This window comes from Macrotis lagotis, chromosome 8 (genome assembly GCF_037893015.1).
Source record: "Macrotis lagotis isolate mMagLag1 chromosome 8, bilby.v1.9.chrom.fasta, whole genome shotgun sequence".
NCBI lineage: Eukaryota > Metazoa > Chordata > Mammalia > Peramelemorphia > Peramelidae > Macrotis > Macrotis lagotis.
The window spans coordinates 6,689,440-6,713,737 of NC_133665.1; the positions used below are offsets into that span (position 1 = coordinate 6,689,440).

Below are 24,298 nucleotides of genomic sequence, written 5' to 3' on the forward strand. Positions count from 1 at the left end.
TGGGACAAATTTTCCTTCTCTGTCCATGTCAATGGGGCACTTCCTTGTTCCATACACCTTCTTATGGTAATTTCTGTCCCTGTCAGTTTGTTAATTGTATTTCCTCTGAAGGCCATGCAGTTATTAGGACCTACTAATTAAATGACTCAAATTGTTCCATTGCTTTTTAGTATCTACTCTTATTTGGAGGAATATATACCTGAGGTAGGGCTTCTTTTCTTTCTTTTTTCTTTCTTTCCTTCCCTTCTTTCTTTTCTTCTATTTTCTCCTTTTCCTTCTTTCTGTCTTTTGTTCTTTCTTCCATTCTTTCCTTTCTTCTATTTTTTTCCTTCTTTCTTTCTGTGTATGCATTATAGAACTATTTGTTAGTCTGGTGAGGGCTGTAGACTGCCTCTCAGAGTCATGTATTAAAATGTACAAAATAAAAAGGGTAACTAAGAGAACAAATTGTATCAAAATACAGTAATCAAGATTTTTTTTTAAATCAACTCTGAAATATTTCATACCCTTCAGATTGGCTAAGATGAAAGAAAAGGAAAATGTCAAATGTTGGAGGGAATATGGAAGAATAGGTAATAAGAGCATTATTAGTGGAGCTGTGAATTGGTCCAAACCATTGTGGAGAATAATTTGAAACTATTCCCAACGGGCTAAAAAAAAAACTGTCCACGCTCTTTGACATAGCAAAACTGTTAGTGGGTCTGTATCCCAAAGAGATCAAAGAAAAAGGAAAAGAACCCATATAAACAAAAATATTTATAGCAGCTTTTGGCACAGAATTGGAAACTGAGGAGAGGCTCATTAATTGGAGAATAGCAGAATGAGTTGTGGTATATATTTGTGATGAAATACTACTGTGCCATAAGAAACATGAAAGGGAATGGTTTCGGAAAAATCTGAGAAGACTTAAATGAACTGATTGATGCAAGGTGAAGTGAGCATAACTAGGAGAATATTGTATTTACTTGCAATAATATTATAATAGTTATCAACTTTGAAAGACTCAACTACTCTAATCAAGACAAAGATCCAGGTTCTTTGAACCTACATTAGCAAATACTTTACATGTTCCTCAATAGAGAAAGGATATAGGTAAACTAAATAAAATGAAGACAATGTTTACATTCAACAAAAATTATCTTGGGAATTTTTTTCACACATTTGAAAATACTTTATTTCTTGGGTTAGATTTTTTTTATATAATGGAAAGATATATACAGATGACATCAAAAATGACTATTGATTAATAAAAATTAACTCCTCACAATATGAATATAATGAACTGAGAAAATTCCAAAGCAGCAATAGGCAGCCATTCTCATTGACCCATTCATTCATTCAGTCAGTTAGTAAACATTTATTAGGCACTGATAATGTGCCAGGTGTTATGTTAAGCAGTTGGGATTCAAAAAAGAGACAAAAAAATGACCCCTGAGCTCAAGGAACTTACAGTCTAATGAGGCATACAAGATACAAGAAAACACATACACAGAAAGCTAGATATAGGAGAAATAGGAAATAATTAACTTATTGAAGTGACTAGAATTAAGAAGAGCTGGGAAAGGCTTACTACAAAATATGGGATTTTATTTGGTATGTAAAAGATAGGGAAGTTAGTGGGTAGAGGTGAAGAAAGAAAATATCCCCAACCTAGGAAAAAAAAAAACAGAAAATAATGAGGACCTAAAAGTAGAATTTCTTGTTCATGGCATAGCCAGGAGGTTAGTGTCACTGGATGAAAGAGTACATAATGAGGAATAAGGTGTAAGAAGACTAGAAAGGTAAGAGGAGGCTAATTTATGAAGCATTTTGTATTAGATGCTGGAGGTGAAAGGGCACACTAGAGATTATGGAGAGGGCACACTAGAGATTATAGAGTAGGTGAGTGATTCCTTACAGTTTTTCCTTCTACATAATAGACAAAAAAAGGGCAGCTAAATGGCAAAGTAAATAGAGTTCCAGGCCTTAAATCAGAAAGACTCATTCTTCTTCTTCCTAAATTCAAATCTGATCTCAGACATGCTAGCTGTATGACACTGGGAAAGTCACTTAACCTTGTTTCCATCAGTTTCCTTATCTGTAAAATGAGTTGGAGAAAAAAATGGCAAACCATTCTAGTATCTTTGCCAAGAAAACCCCATATAGGTTCACAAAGAGTGGGACATAACTGAAACAACTTAACAACAACTACAACAGCAAAAAGGTATAAGAAGAATGGAAATATAGGAGGGGCCTACTTTACAAAACATTTTGTATTGGATGCTAGAAGTGATAGAGAACACTGGGGGTCTATTGAGTATGGGACTGATTTCTTTCCTGTTCTTTAATAAATAATAGAAAAGGGGTAAGGAGTTATGACAACCTGCAGAATTTAGGCAAGTAGAGTCTAGTATATAGACTAGAAAAAGCATTTATTATTATTATTATTATTATTATTATTATTATTATTATTATTATTATATCTCAGTAATTGTTTCCCCACCTCCTTCATCCCCCACCCACCCTTCCTCATTGCCATTGCACTGTATGCATTTGTTGGTGAGACAGGCTGGCACATACATGTATAGTGTTCACTGGTACTTAGGCAAGTGACTTGGTTCTTAAGTAGAATAGGTATCAGTTTAATGATGGAACTGGGAATATAGACTATCTCATTCCATTTCCAGCTTAGTGTTTTATTCACTAGACCACACTTTTGTTGTTCAGTCATTTCTGACTCTGTGACCCCATTTGGGGTTTTCTTAGGCAAAGATACTGTAGTAGTTTGCCATTTCCTTGTCCATAGACCACATTGCCACTCTTTAATACTTTATTAAGCGTAGCCTTACTCTTGGATACTGTTAAGTTCTAATCAAACAAATGCCAGTGTTTAAAACTGAGCTTTTTCTTGCATTGCCTGATGCCTAACTGTGGGAGGCCTGTCACTGTAGATAAGAACACAAAGGTAGTACAAAATGGCCACTTTAAATGTGGGGAAAAGTAGGGGTAGGTGTCTGAGCACTCAGGGGAGGCAACTCTCTGGTAACCAAGAGTGAAAATTAACTGGCACTCAATTTGTAATGAGAATGTAAGTGAGATCATTCTTTTAGCATGCAAATCACTGTTTTAAACATTATGCTGGTAGAGAAAGACTTTTAGCTCATCTGAATGGCCTCAGCCCTGTGATGCTACATTAGAAGCTTGGCATTTTGTATTCTAAGCAGTTTTTTGACACAATGTTTTGCTTTATTGCAAACCCCAATGTTTTCAGAAGGCTTAAAAATTCAGTTATGACTATAGCTGTGAGGGAAAAGGTCTGCATGGTGCCAGGAAAATTTAATTTTTAGCTAAAAAAGACCCACCAAATTCAATTTTTCTCACATTTAGAGATTCTTAGAGTTATATCCAGCTTGCATAACTAGTATATTAGAGAATGTGTGACTACTGGGTTATTTTTTTAACACATTTATTATTTATGAAATGCAGGAGGGAAATAGTTAGAAATGATTGTTTCAGGGGATGTCCTGTAGCTTTTTTATTGTATTCAAAGAACTTGCTCATGCTGCTTTAATTCAAACATTAAAAGTTAAATCTCTTTTCATCTTGACCTATATTAAGAAAGCTGCTTTAGAAAAGTGCCTTTCTTACCTCTTCATTTATGAGTAAGGAGTCATCACCCTTCACCCTCCCAACCCAACCCAACACATACACACATACACACACACACACACACACATGATAAAAGTTGTAAAAGTTGTTTGGGGTACATTTCTCCCTTTTTCTTCAATTGTTCCTACCCTTTTTACCTCACCTCTTTCCCCTGCAAAATGTTCTGATGTTTCTATGGTCCCTGTTTTCTTTGATATGAACAATGAAAAATGGGAAAGTATTCAGAGTTCTTGTTTATCTAAACTTGAAATTGAATTTGGAATATAACACATGGAATATTACATATAACTTGTATCTCTAATGATAATTCTGAGTTGGGTGCGGTAGCTGACAACCTAACTTTCTGCTTCAGATTCTGGGTCCTGTGGATCACTTGGCTTAAGAAATCTGAACTACAGGGGAGCAAATTCAATTTGATATCATAAATATGGTGGCAGATGCCACCTGGCTTCCAAAGGAGGGTAGATGACATCATTGTCAGAATCAGAAACAGGGCAAGTCAATATTCCTTTGCTGAACAGCTATGAGTTCCTATGAATGGATGCTTCAATGCCATTGTGGGAAAGATAGGGAAGGACAAGAATCAGAAAGCAGAAAAAGAGGTGGGGGAGTGAGTGGATGGGAGGGGACTTTTGTTGTTCCTAACTATGGTAATCTATTTAATATAGTGAAATCAGAAAGAATAATGTCAAACTCTCCTATATGGAGACATCTCTTTCTCATTCTCTAATGACATTCCTGCTTACCCTTACCTTCTCAGATCTTTGGATTGTTGGGTAATAGACTCAAACCACCCTTTCCCTCACTTTGTAGAAAGGTTAAGGAATGTCTCTGTGTGTGTGTGTGTGTGTGTGTGTGTGTGTGTGTGTGTGTGTGTGTGTGTGTGTGTGTGTGTGTGTGTGTCTGTGTGTCTGTGTGTCTGTGTGTCTGTGTGCCTGTGTATGTCTGTGTCTGCCTGGGTCTGTATGAGTATGATCTAGTAAAATCACATTCTCTTTTTAATACATATATAGATATTTCTGAATGATAGTCTGCTTTTTATTCTATAGTATTTTCTCTGATATTAGCCTTACCACCCATCAATTTCTCCCTTTAAACAAAAAAAAAGTGACAAAATAGTTATCTGACTTTACCAGGTCACAAACAGTGAGTTAGTAAAATATGCAGAGATTTAAGAATGACCAAATTGGGCAGGGGATGTAGGAGAAAATTAACTGTTCAGATCTTTTATCCTCCCAAAACCATATTTGATAGTTGCAAACATAGATTCCAAAGAACTGAGATACACAGCAGCCAAGATCAAGAGAGAAGTTAATTTCCTTAACTTGAAATTATTGCTTGGTTCAGAGATCAGGTTGTAAGAATCTTACAGTTTATGATATTTAAGTTCCTTTTATTTTTGTTTTTTATCTACTATTGTACCTATCAGTCACATCATCATCTTTACATATATATATATATATATATATATATATATATATATATATATATATATATAGTATTTTAAGGTTGCAGAGTGTTTCACTTATATTGTCTCATTTAATCCTCACTATAACTGTTTCCATCATAGTTTTTCCCTCTTTAATAATTTGCATCAAATTTCTTTTGAAAATTTTCCCAAAGGGATGTTATGATCCTTTCAGACAACAAAAAAGTAGAAGTAAGCAGTGGAAAAACTGTTATCTTCTCCCTTCCCAGAATAAAGAGAATCCAAGAAAACTAGGAATGGTGGTAGCGATGACAAAGACTTTATAGATGGCACCAGCTGGTAAGCAATGTCTGGAGTGTAGAGCTAATTAAAGGGAGTCAGTGATAGGCACCCTTATCTCTAGGTCTAGTATGACATGAATGAAGTTTCTAGTACCCAGGGAGTAAAGAGGTTTTCCTTCTTTTTTTTAATCACATTCTCTCTCAGGAATCTCATATTCAGAAAAAACTTAGACTGGACTAGTTCCAAACAGAAGCTTCATTCAGTGCCATATTTTCATTGGAAAATTTGCATATTTCTTACTCATGGTTTTGTGGTAAGATCTTTTTTTTTTTTAACTTCATTAGACTCCATTTATCTGTTGTTAAAAAGTATGGTGCTATTTAGTTGAAATTTTTGTACCTCTAAGCAGATGTGATTCTAGGTTAGAGATGGTTGCTAAGGAAACCATTGTATTTAAATTAACCAGTTAACTCCTATCAAACAATAATCCCTTTAAGAATGAGACTTTCTTTGGATAGAGTGGGTAATTTTCGGAATGTCAAATCATCTCTCTGAACCTGGTTCTTCATCTGTAAGGTGCTAGAGTTGAACTAGAAGATTTCCAGAAACCCCTTCCCAGTTTCACATTTGATGATTTGATGATTCTTGATTTTGAAGAGGGTGCTCCTGGCAGTAAGAACAGCTTAGAAATGAGCAATAAGGCTTATTGCATATTCCTGAGTTATATCTAGTTATGGTCCAAAAAATGAAAATGCATCATCAGAGTGCCTCAACTCCAAACAGATGGCTTTTAAAAATAAAAAGAAATTAAATGTTTACTGCCTCTGTAGGATAACAGGAAGCATTGTTTTTTTTCTTGAATTAACTTTAATAGGCACTTCCTGTACTATCTGGTGTGTTTTACCCACTTACAATCATGGCCAATATTCCATTTAAAGTCACTGATGAATTTGGAGTAAATTCCTATTATCTGATAATTCCCAATTTAAGCTTTCCAGTCACTGAGGGGAAGTTTTCCTAGAGCAAAATCAGTTTGCCAAATGAACAAAGCATAAGCAGAAGGGATTCCAAAGGGATGGCTGCCCTAATATAGGCTACCTCCAACCTAGGATCTCCAGGACCTGTGGGCTTCAAATAGCATAAAATGGATCCTGTTCTAAACCTCAATTCTGCTTGTCAGACCTGATAGTCACTAAACAAGCATTTATTGAACATCTACTAAAGTGACTGTGTCAGTAAAATATGTAGAGAATTAAGAATGTCCAAGTTGCCGCAGGAGGGGGAAGATTGAAGGGAGATATAGGAGAAAAATATCTTTTCAGGTCTTTTATCTTCCAATATCATTTTTGATAGTTGCAAGCATAGATTCCAAAGAACTGAAATATAGCAGTTAAGCTGAAATTACCCAGAAAAAGAAAGGGGAAAAGGGAAGAAGGGAGGGGTGGCAGGGGAGGAAAGAAGAGAGGGAAGGGAGGAGGAGAGAAAAAGGAGGAAAAGAGGAGAAAAGGGAGGGAGAGAAGGAAGAAAAGAAGGAAGATGGAAGGACAGAAGAAAGGAAGGAAGAAAAGTTGGTTTGTGGTTGAGTAATTTCTTATTTGTAGGGACTATTCCATTGCTTGTCCTTGTATCCCTTGTGGTTGTCACCAAGTAGGTATATTTATTGATTGACTATGTAATTGCCCAAATTCATAAACTCTAGCTCTAGATACAGTGATCCTATCTAGGGTCTGGTGTTTTTTATGCTTTTTTCTGTTTTTTTCACTTTTTGCAGAGGATGATAGTATACTTAGAAAAGAAACCAAAAAGAACTCCCACAACCAGATGAAAAAAATTAACAACTTTTGCAAAATAAAGCCACATAAATCATAAGCATTTCTACATATTACCAACAAAGTACAGCAGTAAGAAATAGAAAAAGACATTCCATTTAAATTAACTGCAGACAACATAAAATACCTGGGAATCTACCTGCCAAGACAAACCCAGGAACTATATGAACACAATTACAAAACACTTACAAAGTCAGATCTAAAAAACTAGAAAAATATTAATTGTTCATTGTCAGGTTGAGCCAATATAATTAAGATGACAGTTTTATTTAAATAAACTTATTCAGTGCCATACCAATCAAGCCACCAAAAAAATATTTTATAGAGCCAGAAAAAAATAAAAAAATTCATCCAGAAAAACAGAAGGTCAGGAATATCAAGGGAATTAATTTAAAAAAAAATACAAAGGCAGTCTAGCTGTACCAGATCTCAAACTGTACTACAAAGCAGTAATTATAAAAAACATTATCTGATACTGGCTAAAAAACAGAATGGTGGATCAGTGGAATAGATTAGATACACAATATGCTGTAGGAAAATCACCATAGTAAACTAGTGTTTGCTAAACCCAATATTTCAAGTTTTGGGGACAAATACTCATTATTGGACAAAAACTAGAGAACAGTATGGCAGAAATTAGGTACAAAACAACATTTCAAACCATATACCAAGATAAGGTCAAAATGGATACATGATTTACATGTACAGGGTGATAAAGCAAATTAGGAGAGCATGGAGTACTTTACTGTCAGATTTATGAATGGTATATGATTAGAGATTATTATTGTGCTCTAAGAAATGACAAGCAAGATAATTTCAGAAAAACATGCATAGACTAACATGAACTGATACAAAGGGAAGTGAGCAGAACCAGGAAAAACATTTTACATAATAATAGCAATATAGTATGATGAAGAATTGTGAATGACTTAGTCATTCTCAGCAATATGATTCAAGACAATACCAAAGGACTTGTGATTAAAAGTGCTAAACACCTCCAGAGAAAGAACTGATGTTATCTGACTATAGATTGAAGCATACTATTTTTCTCTTCCTTTTGTTGCACAAAATAACTGTTATGGAAATGGATTGCATGATTGCACATGTATAATGTATCAGATTGATTACTGTTTCAAAGGGGGATAGAATTTTGAACTTTTAAACTTAATGTAATATTAAAATTTGTTTTTACATGCAAATGGAGAAAAAAATCAAATTATTTTCAGAAAGACTCCAACTTTCAACATACTTATTAGAAATGAAATTCCATGATTATTGCATGATTACATACAAGACTGACCAACGAATTGATAGAATTAAGTATAAGTCTTATTCAGTTACTTATGGGAAAGTTACACTTCATTCCTTGTTTCCCTGCTTGAAGACATGGCAACTTGGAATGATTCTTAAGTAGTTGTTTGATGGCAATATGTCGGACATGGAGTACAGAAGCGAAAGAATCCTTTTCTTGTACTTGGTGTGCCAACTGCTCAAAAATTTCTTGGAATTTGTTGATGAAGCTTTTCATTCAGCTGCTGTACCTCATTCAGATTCATTGAACTCAATTGTTCTTTTGTATAATAAGTATACTGTCTCTGGTCACAAATTCTGAAACAGAAGCTTTCTTTTCTTTTTTATGAGTTTGCTGGTGATGAGACCACAAAACACTATTATAGCAGAAAGAGGCACTTGGATCTTGCAACATATCAAGTCAGAAGCTTGCAGATTCTCTTTGCTCCAAAATTCTTTGTGCATGATTTGAAATGTTTAATGTTGTTCCATCTAACCATTTTGCAGAATATTTTGGTACTTGGGAATCAAATTGAGGTAATAACTTTCTATCTGACTTATGTGTAAAATTTAAAAATGGGTGCTGGGAAGTTTTAGAACGTTCAGGGTCAGACTCTTTATCCTTATACTGAACATGTTGTATTCCAGTTAATTTTTTTACTAAATATAGTTTTGACTTCTTCATAAGTGCTTTTGGAGAGTTTAGATCGAGGACAATCCTGGTTTGCTATCAAATGGAATTCTTCAAAGCATTCTTTGTGGCCCCTTAATGATCTGGCATGCAAGAGATTAGATTTTGGTACTCCTTCAATATTTAGCTCAAAACAAAGGTGGCAGAAGGATAGTGTTTCTTTTTCTGTTCCCAGTTCACAAATACTGCAAATGTTGTCATCATTTAAGTCAATGTTTACAAACTGCTCTTCATTCATAGTTGCCCTCGGCTTCTAAGTGTCATTTGGGGTACCTACTGCCCAACTCTCAGGCAGGTTTCTTCAGTTATTCCCTCTGGCCTTTCTTTAAAGCTACCGCCATCTATGGAGAAGCATTTCCCACTACTCTGGCAAGGTCTTCAGTTAGACTGTGCCACCTCCAAGCTCCGTGCCCCGCCCCCACCTCCCAGCCTTTTATGCTTTTTTTTCCAAAGTATATTTCCTAGTCCAGAAATGAAATTCCATGCTTATAATGACCCCTATCCAAATAGGTTGTTTATAAGATTACTTTGTAAGCTTATTTACAAGTGTCATACATGCCATATGAATCCCCTAAAATTGCTAGATAGACTGAATTTCTTCTAGCAGATCTCTTATATGATTGCATATTATAATCAAAACAAATCAAATCATATCTTGGACTTTCACAACTGGAAGGGGCTACAATGATCATCTGGCCTAGCTTATAGTTTAGCAAGTTCCCCCTTGTGAAAGAGTAATCATCTATCATCTAGTCTTTGCTTGAAGATCTTGAATTAGGAAGAAACCATTATTTCCCCAAGACCACTAATTTATTCACAATAAGATAATTCTAATATTAAGTGATTTTTAAATATTAAACCTAAATTAGTCCATTTTTCCTAAGTCTAATCTATTTTCTATGATTTACTGTTTATATAGTTGTAGATGTAAAAAAAGTATGCTAGGTGTCCACAGTGGATAGAGCACTGACTTTGCAGTTAGGAGGATGAAAGTTTGAATTCAAACTCAGACATTTAACACTTTAGCTATGTGACCCAGGGCACATCACTTAACCCTGATTGTATCACATCCAGGGCTACCTACAGTCATCTTGGATTCATATCTGACTATTGGACTCTGGAGATGGCTCTGGAGGAGAAAATACCCCCTCACTCGAATCCAATTCATGTGCTTGTCATGGCATCACCTTCCTGATGTCATAGTCTTCTTTGAGAATAAAGGACAAAGATCACTTGTAGATAGATAGATATCATTTGCACAACTCAACCCTAAATCTTCTCTTCTCTAGGCTAAATATCCCCAATTCCTTCAAAGGATCCTCAATAAGATAGACTCTCTGGATCCTTCATCATGCTAGCTGCCCATCTCTGACTGCTCTCTCAGTTCCTTCCTAAAAATATGGTGGCCAGAAATGAACATGATATTCCAGGAAAAAAGTACAGAAGGATCTTTTCCTAATAACTTTGTATTTCCTTTGCCTACATATTTTGTATTTACTTATCTGTATTCATGTCATTTCCCCCTCTAAAGAAAATATGCTGCTTGAAGGGAGGGACTTTATAATTATATTTTGTTTTAAATCTCTATGATTTAACACTACTCCTAGTACTTAGTAAATTAAATGTTTGTTGAATTGAATAATAGCAAAAGAACTGAAAAAAATCAGAACTTTGCAGGGGAAAAAATGCCATGTTCAGTCAAATACCAATGAATTGTCTGTTTTAGGGAATTTCTAGGAGCTATCCTACTTAAATAGGACCTATATTCCTGTCCATTTTTATATATTTATAGCCCTTGGGTTACCATACACCAATCAGAACATCTGTGAAAATGTATAAATAGGTGCTGTTCTGCAGAAATGAAATGCATACCTTAGGGCCCTGAGCTAAGAATCAGATAGTGGCAAGAAAATTTCAGCTAACTACACATGGTTAACTTACCCAGACAATGTTCAGTCCAGGAGCAACTCAGTTTGAAATTTGCTTTCTGATCAGGAAACTTTAGCCCTCTTGTACTTGATGAATGATTACATTAATTTACTATGTTAGAGTCATTCTAGTCTATGGAAGGATATTACCTTAAGGATACTCTTTTGAATAATAAATTAGAATAAATTAAACCAAACTGAATATTAAACCTAAATCAGAGTGAAGTAATTACCATCAGCATTAGAGGCTGCCTAGTTTGTGGGCTACACAATGAATTTGTTTTAATTATCAAATTGTTGAAGTAACTATGGTTGAGTCCTAAAAAAGACATGTATTCATTGCTTCCTTCTAGTGATACTGTATGTATGAAAATTTCAAAAGCATCTTTTTCTGCCCTTTGGGGATTAAAAAAGAAGACTGCTAGTGGAATTCTACAGTGGAGCCTGCATGGTTACCAGGAAGAGCATTGATTTTAGGAGTCATATTCATGAATTCTAACTAGTAACTGACTCCTTCCCTTTTCTCCTCCTTTCCCCCTTTTCCTCTCCTTCTTCTCCCTTCCCTCTCTTCTTCTTTCCTCCCCTGCCCCTTTCTCTTCTTCTCTTTTCCCTTTCTTTTTTTCTTGATAGTTTCAGCTTGGCTACTATATTTCAGTTCTTTGGAAGCTATGTTTGCAACTATCAAATATGATATTGGGAAGATAAAGATGACTTTCTGTCATCACTTTAATCTCATCATTCTTGCCTTTAACATTCCTTAGTAATTATAACCACAGAGAAGAATCTATTCCAGAGTCACTTAATTATTAATATTACTTTAGGTCTAAAAAAAGTAGCTATAATCTGTCCAAAGATTTCTACAAAGGTGTCTAGCAAATTGTCTCATCAAAATGGAATTCCCTACACTTAGTGAGACTCTTTTTTTGTGAAGATTACTGTTTGTCCTCTCAAGCCCCAGAAATTTATGAGATCCATAACTATTCAGGAAGATCCACCTAACATTCTATAGGACAGATAAATGGATGAAACTTGCCCACTTTCTAGATGTATAGTTGACCATTCCATTGAAGTGCATTAATTCATTTATCTGAAACGAGAACCTTGAGAAGGACAATAGGGTATAGTGAATGATTTGGCAACAGTCAGGTGACACAGTTTATAGAGTGCTGGTCTTAGAGTTAAGAAGTTCCAATTCAAATTCAGCCTTTGACATTACTATCTGTGTGATCTGGTATCACTGATCTTCTCTCTGCTTCATTTTCTCATCCATATAGTAATTATTAGTACCTACCTTGGAGAGTCCTGCAGATAAAATGAAAAATTTATAAAGCACTTTGCAAACCATAAAACACTATATTTATTTCTATAACACTACTAAATACTTAAAGCACTACATGTGTATATTTTTATTTGCAAACACTATGAATATGCATATGTATATATGTTCATGTTATTGCTATTATTATTAAGACAGAAGACATGGTTGTGTGTGTGGGGGGGAAGACTCTACCTTCAACAAATCCAAGCTACACAACATAAAAACCCATCTTTGAATAGCATAAATATTCTGCTAATGATGTTGTATGATTGAGAATCTTTGAACATTGCAATTTCCAAAGAAACATAGTTGTAGCTGACCCAAAGGAAAGGAAAGAGAACTATGTTTGCCTGACCCTTTTAGCAGTGATGAGCTACATATAAGAAAATGCATAAGTCTCATCATCTAGGTAGGGGATAAATGATTAGAAAATAAGGGTCATTTATATAATGAGAGGGAAGTTTAAGAGATAGATAGTCAAGTACTAAGACTGGTATCCAGGAAATTTAAAAAAACTGGAGGAAATATTTCAGCATGATGAAGATATTGCTATGAATGGGTTGTACTCTTCCCTGAAAGACAAGTATTGTTGCTCCCTTGAGGTACTGAGGGTCTCATCAAAATTATCAGAGACTTCTGAGTGATGGGTGAAGTGGATAGAGTTGCAGACCTGGAGGAAGGAAAATCTGAGTTAAGTCCTTGTTAACTCAAAAACTTGGTAACTGTGTGACCTTGGGAAAATCACTTATTCTCTCTTTTCTTTAGTTTGCTCATCTGTAAAATGGGGATAAATAATAGCTCTACCTCTCAGGATGGTTGTGAATATCAAATGAGATAATAATTGTACAATGTCTGATCCATAGTAAGCATTGAATAAATGTAAGCTATGATTATTATCAAAATTCAGTTCTAGGAGAAAAACCCATCAACTTCAAAAGATAAAATTTTAGAATTAGAAAAGTCTGTAGAGATACTCGAGTATAGATTCTCCTCTATCTTCAAGGATAGTAAAGTAATGCCCAGAGAGTTTAAGTAACTTGGGTGAGTCCCAGTGGCAGTTAATGTTTATATGAAACTTTAAATTTATGTGCTTTGTCAATATAATTGGAATATCATAGAATTAAACTAGAAAAAAACATTTTACTTCAGCATCTTCATATTACTTAGGAACAAACACTGACTCAAAGATTTGTCCAGTGGTACAAATAGAAGAAAGAAAAGAAAAAGAGAGAGAGGAACAGGAAGAAATAAAACAAAGAGAAAGAAAAGAAAAGCAAGGAAGGAAAGAAAGAGAGAAAGAAAAGAAGGAAGAAAAATGATATAAGAAAGGAAATAAAGCAAGGAAAAAGGAAAGAAAGAAGGAAGGAAGGAAGGAAGGAAGGAAGGAAGGAAGGAAGGAAGGAAGAAAGAAAGAAAGAAAGAAAGAAAGAAAGAAAGAAAGAAAGAAAGAAAAGAAAAAGAAAGAAAACATTACTCTAACTCTAAGTCCAAAGCTCTTCATTTTATAGATGAGGAAACTGAGACCCAGAGAAATGAATCAAAAGTTCAAAGTCAATGTGTGTGAACCAATGACCTCAAATTCCAGAGTTAATGTTCTTTGCACTACTTTGCACTGCAAAAAAAAAAAAAACCCTTCAAACTTAAGATTGTATAATTATCAGGAAATTCAAGCAAAACAATTTACAATGTTGTCTTGGAAAATTCATTTAAAGTGTCTGGTACTTGATGATAGATCAGGTTGACAAATTTAACTAATTATGCTATTTTTGCCCTAACAAAAATTTATTAAATTGGAGTTCACTAATTAGGAATGGGAAGTAAAGATTTGGGGATTGACTGAAATTCACCTCTGTATTACCTAAAAATTTTTTAAATGTTTTTGGTGAGATTTGCTAAAAGGAAGAACAATATTAACAATAATTGAAGAAGAATGTTTACCTATTTGCAAGAACAAAATGTTTTCAAGCTCTTTAGAAGCCTTTATTTGCATAAGAATAGAGCAAAAGCCCCTCAGGCTAGAACTTAGTTATCCTAATTATAAAGGATTCTCTTTAAGTAGGACCTCTTATAGAAAGAAGTGGTTATCTGAATACAGTTAAAAAAAAAGTAATAAAACTGATCGATTTCTTTAAACATAATAAACACTTTAGACTTCTGTATTCCTCTAGGCCCTCCTTCTCCTTCTTACCTTCTATTGTTTTAGTTTGGTTTTAGTTTTTTGGTCTAAACCCATGATTTTCAGCAGTACCTTTCAGCAGGTTAGTAGGACCTCTTCAAAAACCAGTTTGAAAACTACCCTGTCTAAAATGCAGTGTATGAGTTTTTAATTGTTTTAAGAGTTGCTTGTGACCACTTGAGTTAAATGACTTACCTAGGTTCACAGAGCTTTTCAGTTAGTTAACCAAAATTTATTAATTATTAACAATCAGAATTATTAATTCTACTAATACCAAACACATAGTATGTTATGTGTCTGGTATTCTAGGAATAAAGCATTTATTTGAACTCAGGTTTTCTTGATTCAAAAACAGGAAAATTCTCCCCCCCACCCCCATCCTTTCAAGGAGAAACAGGAGGCAGAATGTTCAGAGAAAGTCAAAACCATCACTACTATGACTAACCTCATCCCTGAGACTTTATGATGACAGCCTAGGACATTGAACCCAAGGCCCTTGGGAAGAGCAATGCCTCTAGTCTAGTGACCATTACCATCATTCTAGGAAGTAACAACCCCTGTTGGAAATGCAGCCTGGAATTGTTCCGACAATTGCTACAGCCACAGCTAATAAACATTGTCCTTGCCCCTAAAGTCTTTGGCATTGTCAAATGATTCAATCAGAAACTGATTTTTAGTGGAAATAACTTTAAAGAAGTATCGCTGTCTGCTTTACTGTTGCATCCTAATTGCCATGGTACCATTCCCTCTGATTTTTAGTTGAATTCTTCTATATATGCTTCCCACATTACAATATGTATTCCTTGACAGCAGGAACTTTCTTGTTTTTCTATTTGAAGCCCCAGCACTTAGCACTGTGCCATGGTCTTAATAAGTGCTTAATTAATACTTCATTTTCAGAAGCTTCATTTCACAGAAAAGTTGGGATAAAGAGAGGGTCTGAAGGAAAGATAATAAGTTTTGTTTTAGACATGTTGAGTTTGAGATGCTTATTGAACATTCTGTTAATGATGATGAAAATAAGCTGATGTGTTATGGAACTCAGTAGGGAAACTGGCTGGATGCTTGAATCTGGAAAGTATCTGCATATAAGAAGTATCTGCATATGAATTGATAGTTGAACCCATGGGAGCTGATGAGATCACCAAGTGAGGAAGTATGGAAAGAAAAGAGTCTAGAAGAAAGAGAGAATTATGGAACACCCACAATTAGTGGACATGACATGAATGAAGAAGGAGATTGAGAAATATTGCCCAAATAGGGAGCAGGAAAACCAAGAGAGAACAATATTATAAAATCCTAGGACAATTTATGAAGATTAAAGGTGCTCAATGGTATCAAATGCTATGGAGAATACATCAGAAAGTTAAGAAGATTGAGAAAAGAATATTAGAATTTGAAAAAGGGGGGAGGGTGAATCATTGATAGCTAATGAAGAGGGAAGACTAGAAACCCAGTTCTCAGAAGATTATCTTTTTGTTATTAATTCTACTAATATTGCCCCAAGCTCTCTACTAACCTCTAATCTCTTTTTTTCCAACTTCCTCTCAAACATATTGAATTGGATGTCCAGTAGACACCTTAAACTCAATATATCCAAATCATAACTCATTATTCCCCTAAATTATCTATCTCCCACCTTGCATATTTCTGGGGAGGGAGAAGGCAATACCATCTTCCCAGGCCTTACCTTCACTATTACTATAGAGATCAAGGACATTCTCCTAAGCCCTTAGGTTCCCAACCCATGAGGCATCTTGGGCTCCTCATTCTCTCACCCCTCAAAAGTAAGATATCTAATCACTTTCCAAATACAGCCAATTTCATTTTTCTCAAATAATTCCCCTCTCCCACCACTTTGGTGTAGGCACTCATGACCTCTTATCTGTATTATTTCATTAGGCTATTGGAGAGCCTACCTGCCCCAGTCATTAAAGTGATTTTCCTATGGCACATATCTGATTATGTCACCTCACTTCTCTACTTAATAAACTCCAGTGATTCCCAATTGCTTCCAGATTCAAATCTGTTTGACATTCAAAACCCTTAATAGACTCCCTCCCTCCTTCCTTTCCAGTTTTTTCTACACCTAACTTACCAACTTGTACTCTTCCACACAGTGATGCTGTCCTCCTGGTTCTTCCATAAACAAGACTATCTATAGGTTCTATGTATTTGCTCTGTTTCCCATTCCTGAATTACTCTTCCTCCTCTTCTCCATCTGCTGACTTCCCAGGTTTCCTTTAAATATCTACTATACCTTCTACAGGAAGTTTTCCCCAACCCCTCTTAATTCTAATGCCTTTCCTCTATAAATTATTTCCTATTATCCTGTATCTAGTTTGCTTTGTATATATTTGTTTGCATGATGTCTCTCCCATTAGATTGCAACTTTCTCTAAGGCACGGACTGTCTTTTCCTCTTTCTGTATTTCCAGTTCTTAGGACAAAGTCTTAATGAATGTTTATTGAACAATTGATAGTCTGAGAGTATGAGGAAAAGATATAGAAGCAGTTTTTTTTTCCAAGTTACCTAACCAAGAGGAGGAGAAATATTGGATGATAGCTAAGGGGCAGGGTAGGTTAAATGAGTTGCTTAATATCATTCAGGGATTTCAGGGGAACTTTTAAAATGATTCCTTACCTCTCGGGTCCTGCACAGCCTCTGCCAAGTCATGTTTATTTCTCCGCAGGTATGCCCTATCTTAGGTGGTTTCTCTGGGGTGTGCTATGTGCATCCAATTATTTGTTTTTCTCTGGGTATAGGCAACCTAAAACTACACAGTCTTGGTTGTATTTCTAGAGGGGAAAAGAGAGAAAAACAAACAAATCATGAAGCTCTTGAGTGTTCTGATCTAGTTTACTCTAGTTTGAAAGGAATGTTTGTGAAGTTCCCTGGTGTAGAAAATGATCTATCAGTGCCAAGATTAGCCTCCTGGTTTATAAATCCAGGTAGATTCCCTTGACCATAGATGAAAAGCTTGCACATTAATCACACCAACATGGAAATATAAGCTGTTAAAATATTTCATTAAGATAATAATTAAACATAAGTTTAAAATGACAGTGGCAAAAACTTATAGTCTATATGTCTTTGGAAAGATGCTCAAAATATGGATATGCAGATGTTTACCTTATTTAAACATGGTTGAGTTATTCTATCAGTATAAACTATCAGAGGTGTTGGAAACCCAAGCATATGCTGTTGAATTAAATTCTACTTTCTTTTGAAATATGCTACAGAATATTCTAGGTTGACAATAGGACAGCTGTGGCCTTCCACTCTGTCATACTTCATCTATGCTCAAACTATTTATAGCTACCTTTCTTAAAACCAGTTTTGCAGGATATGAAGGAACAGTTGAATTGTAAGCTTCAGTATATTAACTTCTATTTAGAAATATTTAAAACTATAATCAAAGGGATAAAAAAAAGGAAAAGTTCAACTGCCTTGGTCTGCTGTCCAGAGTTGAATGACTTTCCAATGGGAAAAAAAATTGTATGACATAAACAAAGAATGAGAGATAAGAAAAATGTCCATATTATAGATTAATTGTAATCTATCAAAGGACAGATGGTACAGTGGAAATAGGAAGAGTAATCTTCCTAAATTCAAATCTGGTATCAGACACTAGTTGTGTGAACCTGAACAAGTCACTTCATCCTTTTTGCTTTAGTTTCTTCATCCGTAAGATGAGCTGGAGAAGGGAATGGCAAAAATGCTATAATATCTTTGCCAAGAAAACTTCAAAATGGGGCATAGCCAGTCAAAAATGAATGAAAAACAACTGAACCACAACAAACAACAATAATTATCTGTCAGGAATGTTTCACTTGTCACTATTATTTTTTGAGTGATGTGATCAGACTTGTACTATATATCCAATTCCACAGAATAATGTTCATTGTGATAATATGGACTTTGCCTACCTAAAGTAATATGAAAAGTTGTTAAATCAAATGAGTCAAGTCAATGAGCATTTAAAGTTCTTACCATGTCACAAACATGTTTTTGCAGAACTAGTTTTACTTCTCACAAGTTTCAGTAGCTGACTAAGGCATTTATATTTCCTTGTTATCTATTAGTTCATGTCTTGAGGGCATGGAGACAACTCTAGGAACCATACAAGAGCTGGTGACTTCCCATCTCTGGGCTGGCATCCAAACTACAACTTTCAGTTACAGTTTTTCTTTCTCTAATGGGAAGCATATTCACAAAGCATTCATAATTTTGATAACTGCCCTCTTAAGAGTAGAATCAATATGAACCTAGGTCTTTTAGTATGCCCCAATAGACTATAAGGTTAATTTGGTTGCTTTGTTTTCAGGTATCTGATTCATCAAAAATATTGAGACCCTGAAGCTCTATAGAGACACATACTTTTATCTCTATTAGCACCTTGAAAATAATAAATCTTGGCTGAGTAGAACGAAATGAATTTGAATTGTATTTACTATTCTTCATTTCACATCACATCTCTTTTCCCTTCTGTCCATTCCCAATCAGAGACCAATATTGTTTCATTTGTGAAAGGACTGATAAAAAAACAGAGAATCATCTGTTTATTCTTTATTTATCAAATGTTTACTATGCCCCAATCACTGTACCTTTCTCATTTGTTATGGGAACAATACTGTGTGTTTGTTTGTTTAGGTGGGTTTTATTAATTTGTTTGTTTTTTTGCTTGGGTATTTTTGTTTCAATTTGGAGAAAATCAGTAGAGATAGCAACATCTCAGAAGAGGCAAAGAGATCATGGGATAGCTTGTACTTAGTCAATATTCATTACACTGACTCATAAATTGAGAGCTAGAAGGAACTTTAATGGATATACAAACCCCTCATTGTATTGATAAGAATACTGAATTCAGCTCAGTGAGATTTAGTATGTCCTGGGTCATGAGGGCAATAAGGAGCAAAATCAAAATTTTAATGCAGGGACTAACTCTAAATTCAGCAGTGTGGAAAGCCTTGGTAAAAGTTATTGAATATTAAACTATCAGCAAAAATAAAAAATATCTAAGTGGTACATTGATTAGAGGAATAGATTAGGATTTAGGAAGACCTGAATTCAAATGTAGGCTCAGAAATTTACTATCTATGTGACCCTGGGCAAGATGCTGAATTTCACTCAGCCTTAGTTTCTTCTCTATAAAATGGGGGCAGTAAAAGAACCTACTTTATAGGCTTGTATTGAAGATAAAATTAAATTAAAAAAACTCTAAAATTAAAAGCACTATATGAGGATGATTAATCATTATTGCTAAATTGTTCCTGGATTAATGTCTTAATGACTTTCTGATGATAAAAGTCTTATAGATTTGATTTTTTTTTAAATCATAGAGATTTATATGTATTTTTCATGGGCAATGTAATAGTTTGCTGGCTTTTTTTTAGAATGAAGTCTTGGGAGTTTGATATAGGAACAGGAAAATCACATTTTTTTTCCTTTAATGTCCAAAACCAATATCCTAGACTTCAGTATAACACAAGCCATTATTTCTGGGCAATTTTGTTCAAGTGACAACTGAATAAATTACCTAGAGGCAGAAATAATGTAAAACTTGGTCCAAAGTCTTACTTAGATTTTTAAAAAACTATTCAGTAAACATTCATCTTTATCTAGGCTAACGAATTCACAATGAACAAAATTTAATCGAAGTTTTAGGCTTTTCAACAGAGGCTATCTCATAGGCAGAGGAAATAAATGTCAATGTGAATGGCAATTTACTTTCTATTACTACATTGTACTTCATAAATATATTATCTAATCAAATTTTTTTTGTTTTTTAAGGTTTTTTTTCGAGGCAAATAGGGTCAAGTGGCTTGCCCAAGGCCACACAGCTGGGCAATTATGAAGTGTCTGAGGTCAAATTTGAACTCAGGCCCTCCTGACTCCAGGGCAGGTGCTTTATCCACTGTGCTACCTAGCTGCCCCTGTTTTTTAAATATATTTTGTTTTCCCCAATTACATAGTATGACAACTTTTAACATTTTTTTTAAGTTTTAAGTTCCAAATTCTATCTTTCCATCCCTCCTTTATCCCTCTCTGAGATGGTACATAATCAGATACAGGTTATATGATATGTGCAATCATGTAAAAACTTCCATATTAGTCATTTTTAATCAACATTTGTTTAAATGAAACAGTAAAAACTGCATTGCAGTATTTAAAGTTTGCATAATTTATGTTTTATATGCCATTTGCTTTATTATGTAAGGACATGTGATTATCTCTGAAGAACTATTTGGACTTGGACCTGTTGTAAAATGCTACAATTGTGCAAACTATTTTCAAAAAGCTTTTGAACTCATCAATCTCCCCATTCTGGTACTTATTTCACCCACAGAAATCCCTTTGTCTTAGGGAAGCAGCATGAAACAATGGAAAGAGCACTGGGATGGAAGTGCTCAGGAGATCTGGGTTCAAATCCTAACTGTATGGCCCTGGGCAAACCTGAAGGTTTGATCTATATAATAAGCAAGTTGTAAGAAATGATCTCCAAATTTCAGGTTAGTTTGAAATTAATCGATCTGATTTCTTCTTCCCCCTTATAATTATAATCATGATTCTTATACTCAACTAGCAACCTATAGCATTTTAAGGGAAGCATTTTATAAATTAAAGCACTTTACAAATATTATTTCATTCAATCCTCAGAACAAGTCTGGGAGTTCGATGATATTTTTGTCCCCATTTTACAGATGAAAGAATTGAGGCTAAGAGAAGTTAAAAGAGTTTCTCAGAGTCACTTAGCCAAGAAACATTTGAGCCTGAATTTAAACTCCAGATTTTTTCAATGTAGATCCAGGACTCTATCTACTATTATAGCAATAAATTTTACTGGAAAAATAATTTAAATCCTTTATGAAGTTATGACAATAATGGCAGTCATGATTGACATGTATATAGCACATCAAAGTTTTCAAAAACTCTTTTATATTCTCTTATTTGATCCTCAGAACCAAGGTAGTAGGAACTATTTTTCAGTTGAGAAAACTAAGGCTCCCAGAAGTTGTGACCTGCTCAGAATCATACAGCTATTAAGTATTTAGAGAAAGGAGCTCTATTACCTTCTATCTGATGTGCTGTGCTGTTTTTCAGCAAAAAACATAAATGATATCAATATACCCTAGAAAGAAAGGAATTTATTTTAAAAAGGAGGGATCCCCGAAAAACCTTTCTTTTAACCCCAAATTCACAATTTGTTTCACTTCCCTCTATATCCCCCAATTTCTCCTTTTTATCTCTTCAGGGAAGACAAGGAACTCAATGGCTTTTCTTTCTTTCCAGGAAGGAAGATGTACTCCTATTGATTCACCCACCTTTTCATAGGAATCCTCTCATAATACTTCCTTAAAAAGTCACATAAGATTTTGATTCATCTTGTCATAGATTTAGAGTTGGACCAGAAAACTCAAACGGTATCATCCAAACCACCCATTTTACAGTTGAGAAGAGTAAGACCCAGGGAGGTTAAGTCATTTATCCAGGATCACAAAATAGTAATGGTCAGAGGATGGATTTAAATAAACCTGATCCTTTTCCTCCCAAACCATTCCATTTGTCACTGTACTATCAGTTGCCCTTATTAGAGGTGCTAATTGTATTTACAGACCAACCCTAGTGAAGCTAAGAGTTACAAGAGTAATCCCTGAAAAAGCCCAATTCCTGGATCCCTGGACCATAATTAGTACCTAGACACTATGAAATCCCTAGAACCTGTGATATTGTTATATCATATCTAAAGTCCTTTATTTAGGATTAGAAGGGGTAGATCCATTAGTTCTCCATTTAGGTTTTCAGAAGAACACAATGCACAATTTGTTTCATTTGTCCCCAAAGGATGGAACTAAGATCATTGGGTAGAAGTTTGCAAGGAGATGGATGGAGGTTTGCTTTAAGGGGAAAAAATCCTAACAATTAGCCATATCCAGAAGAAGGATAGATTACCAAAGGAAGGAGTGGGCTCCTTCAGACTGTAAATCTTCTAGAACATGTTTCATTTATCTATTTTAAATAGAGATATTACTTTAATGATTCCAGGAGGTATTCAGTTAGCAATATAGAAAATAAAGAGGTCTAGGCTTAAGTAAATAAGGCACTTTCTCCCTACCCAAAGCACAAATTCTTATCTTCTACAAATAGTTCATTCACAGCTTCCCCTCCCTCCTCTTGTATATCAAAGACTGCTATCATATTTTATAGTGAAATGGTTGATAGTGGATAAAAGTCTGACCCTTTTCTAAGAAAACTTCAAGTAAATGTTTTATAACATTTTGTCACATATTTTATAGAGGAATTTTTTATCAAATGGGTAATAAGATGATTAATGAAGTCTCTTCCATCTGTGAGAATCTATGATTATGTGACTATCAAGATCTTCTTTGACTTGGTACCTGTAATCAAGCCATCCATCAATCAACACTTCTTTCATACCTGACATGCTGATTTGTTTGGTGGTTTATCTTTTTACCTACATTTCCTGTTTAGATTATTAGCCTCCTTGAGATTAGAGGGTATGCTTCTTTGCAAATCTCCTACAGTGCATTGTTCATTGCATACCATCAATAAATATTTGTCGTTTGGCTTGTTGAAAAAGGGCTAGAGAAAGGTCTTAGTAAGAAGAGACCTTAAAATAACTATTACTATTGTGCCATCATTTAAAAATGTCTGTGTCTGATTACTGCTCTAAACCTATTGAGGAAAAATCAGTGCATGTGATGCTGATGTTGACTATACAAAAACACAGCTGCCCATTTTCTGTTAACAAAAGACATGAGGCATGGAAAAAATATTTTAAAAAGACAAATATGCAACATAGAAAGTCCTTTCCTAGATGTCTTAAAGTGTGAGGGAAAAGGCTGCTTTTCCATCAGAGCCTCTGTGGCAGTCACTTCTTCAGTTTGTGAATTAACTTTATATTCAACACTTTGTCATGTACATTAGATGTTATAGTGCATGAAATGAATACATAGCCACATACCAGTAGTTGCAGTTCCAAGCCTTGATCAGCAATACAGCCTTTAGCCAGCTAACATTTTTTTTTCCTTTGAAATATGTTCTGCATGACCACTTTCACGAGTCAGTCAGCAACAGGGGAATTTATGAACTGGTTGCAGCTGTCAGCACCATCAAGGTGCTAGTGGGAAAAGATAGGACTTTTTGTGTAATTCTTTCCCCTCATCCCTTGTTTTTTAATCAGGACTAAAGACAGGACCATTTACTTGGAAATGTCAACAAACAAGTGAAATGTTTGATTCTCAAAACTTCTTGAATTTTCAGGGTACTTTGAACTCTTGATAAACTCAAAAGGATTCATAATTGCTTTGCATTACGCTAATCTGCCTAGTAGTTTTTTTTGCTGTTCATCCTTATTTTAGTATTTTAGTATCATTATTATATATTATGTACATATTATTTAATTATATATTTTGTATAGTGTATTTTATGCAACAAACTAGCTATTTTTAGTAATAATAGCCCTATTTATGTGGTATTTTAGTTTTAAAAGTTTTTACATGCATATCTCCTTTGATCCTCACATAAGTGTAGCATATTGTTTCCCCTTACCCAACAGCTCTTACCTTTATACTAAGTAACTTCACCTTAGTGAAGTTAATGTTGCGGATATCCTAATTTGATGTTTCTACTCCATTCTACAGCAGCTGCACATCACTCATTAATCACTCAAAATTGTTCTACTT

General features: G+C 34.7%; 1 long non-coding RNA gene and 1 pseudogene across 1 annotated transcript in view; both read right to left on the reverse strand.

Moving 5' to 3' along the window:
* LOC141495231 (uncharacterized) overlaps nucleotides 1-24,298 on the reverse strand; it is a 112,856-nt gene that overhangs the window by 18,445 nt on the left and 70,113 nt on the right. The gene's annotated exons all lie outside the window — the stretch shown is intronic.
* Nucleotides 8,522-9,413, reverse strand: LOC141494697 (protein EURL homolog pseudogene; annotated as a pseudogene).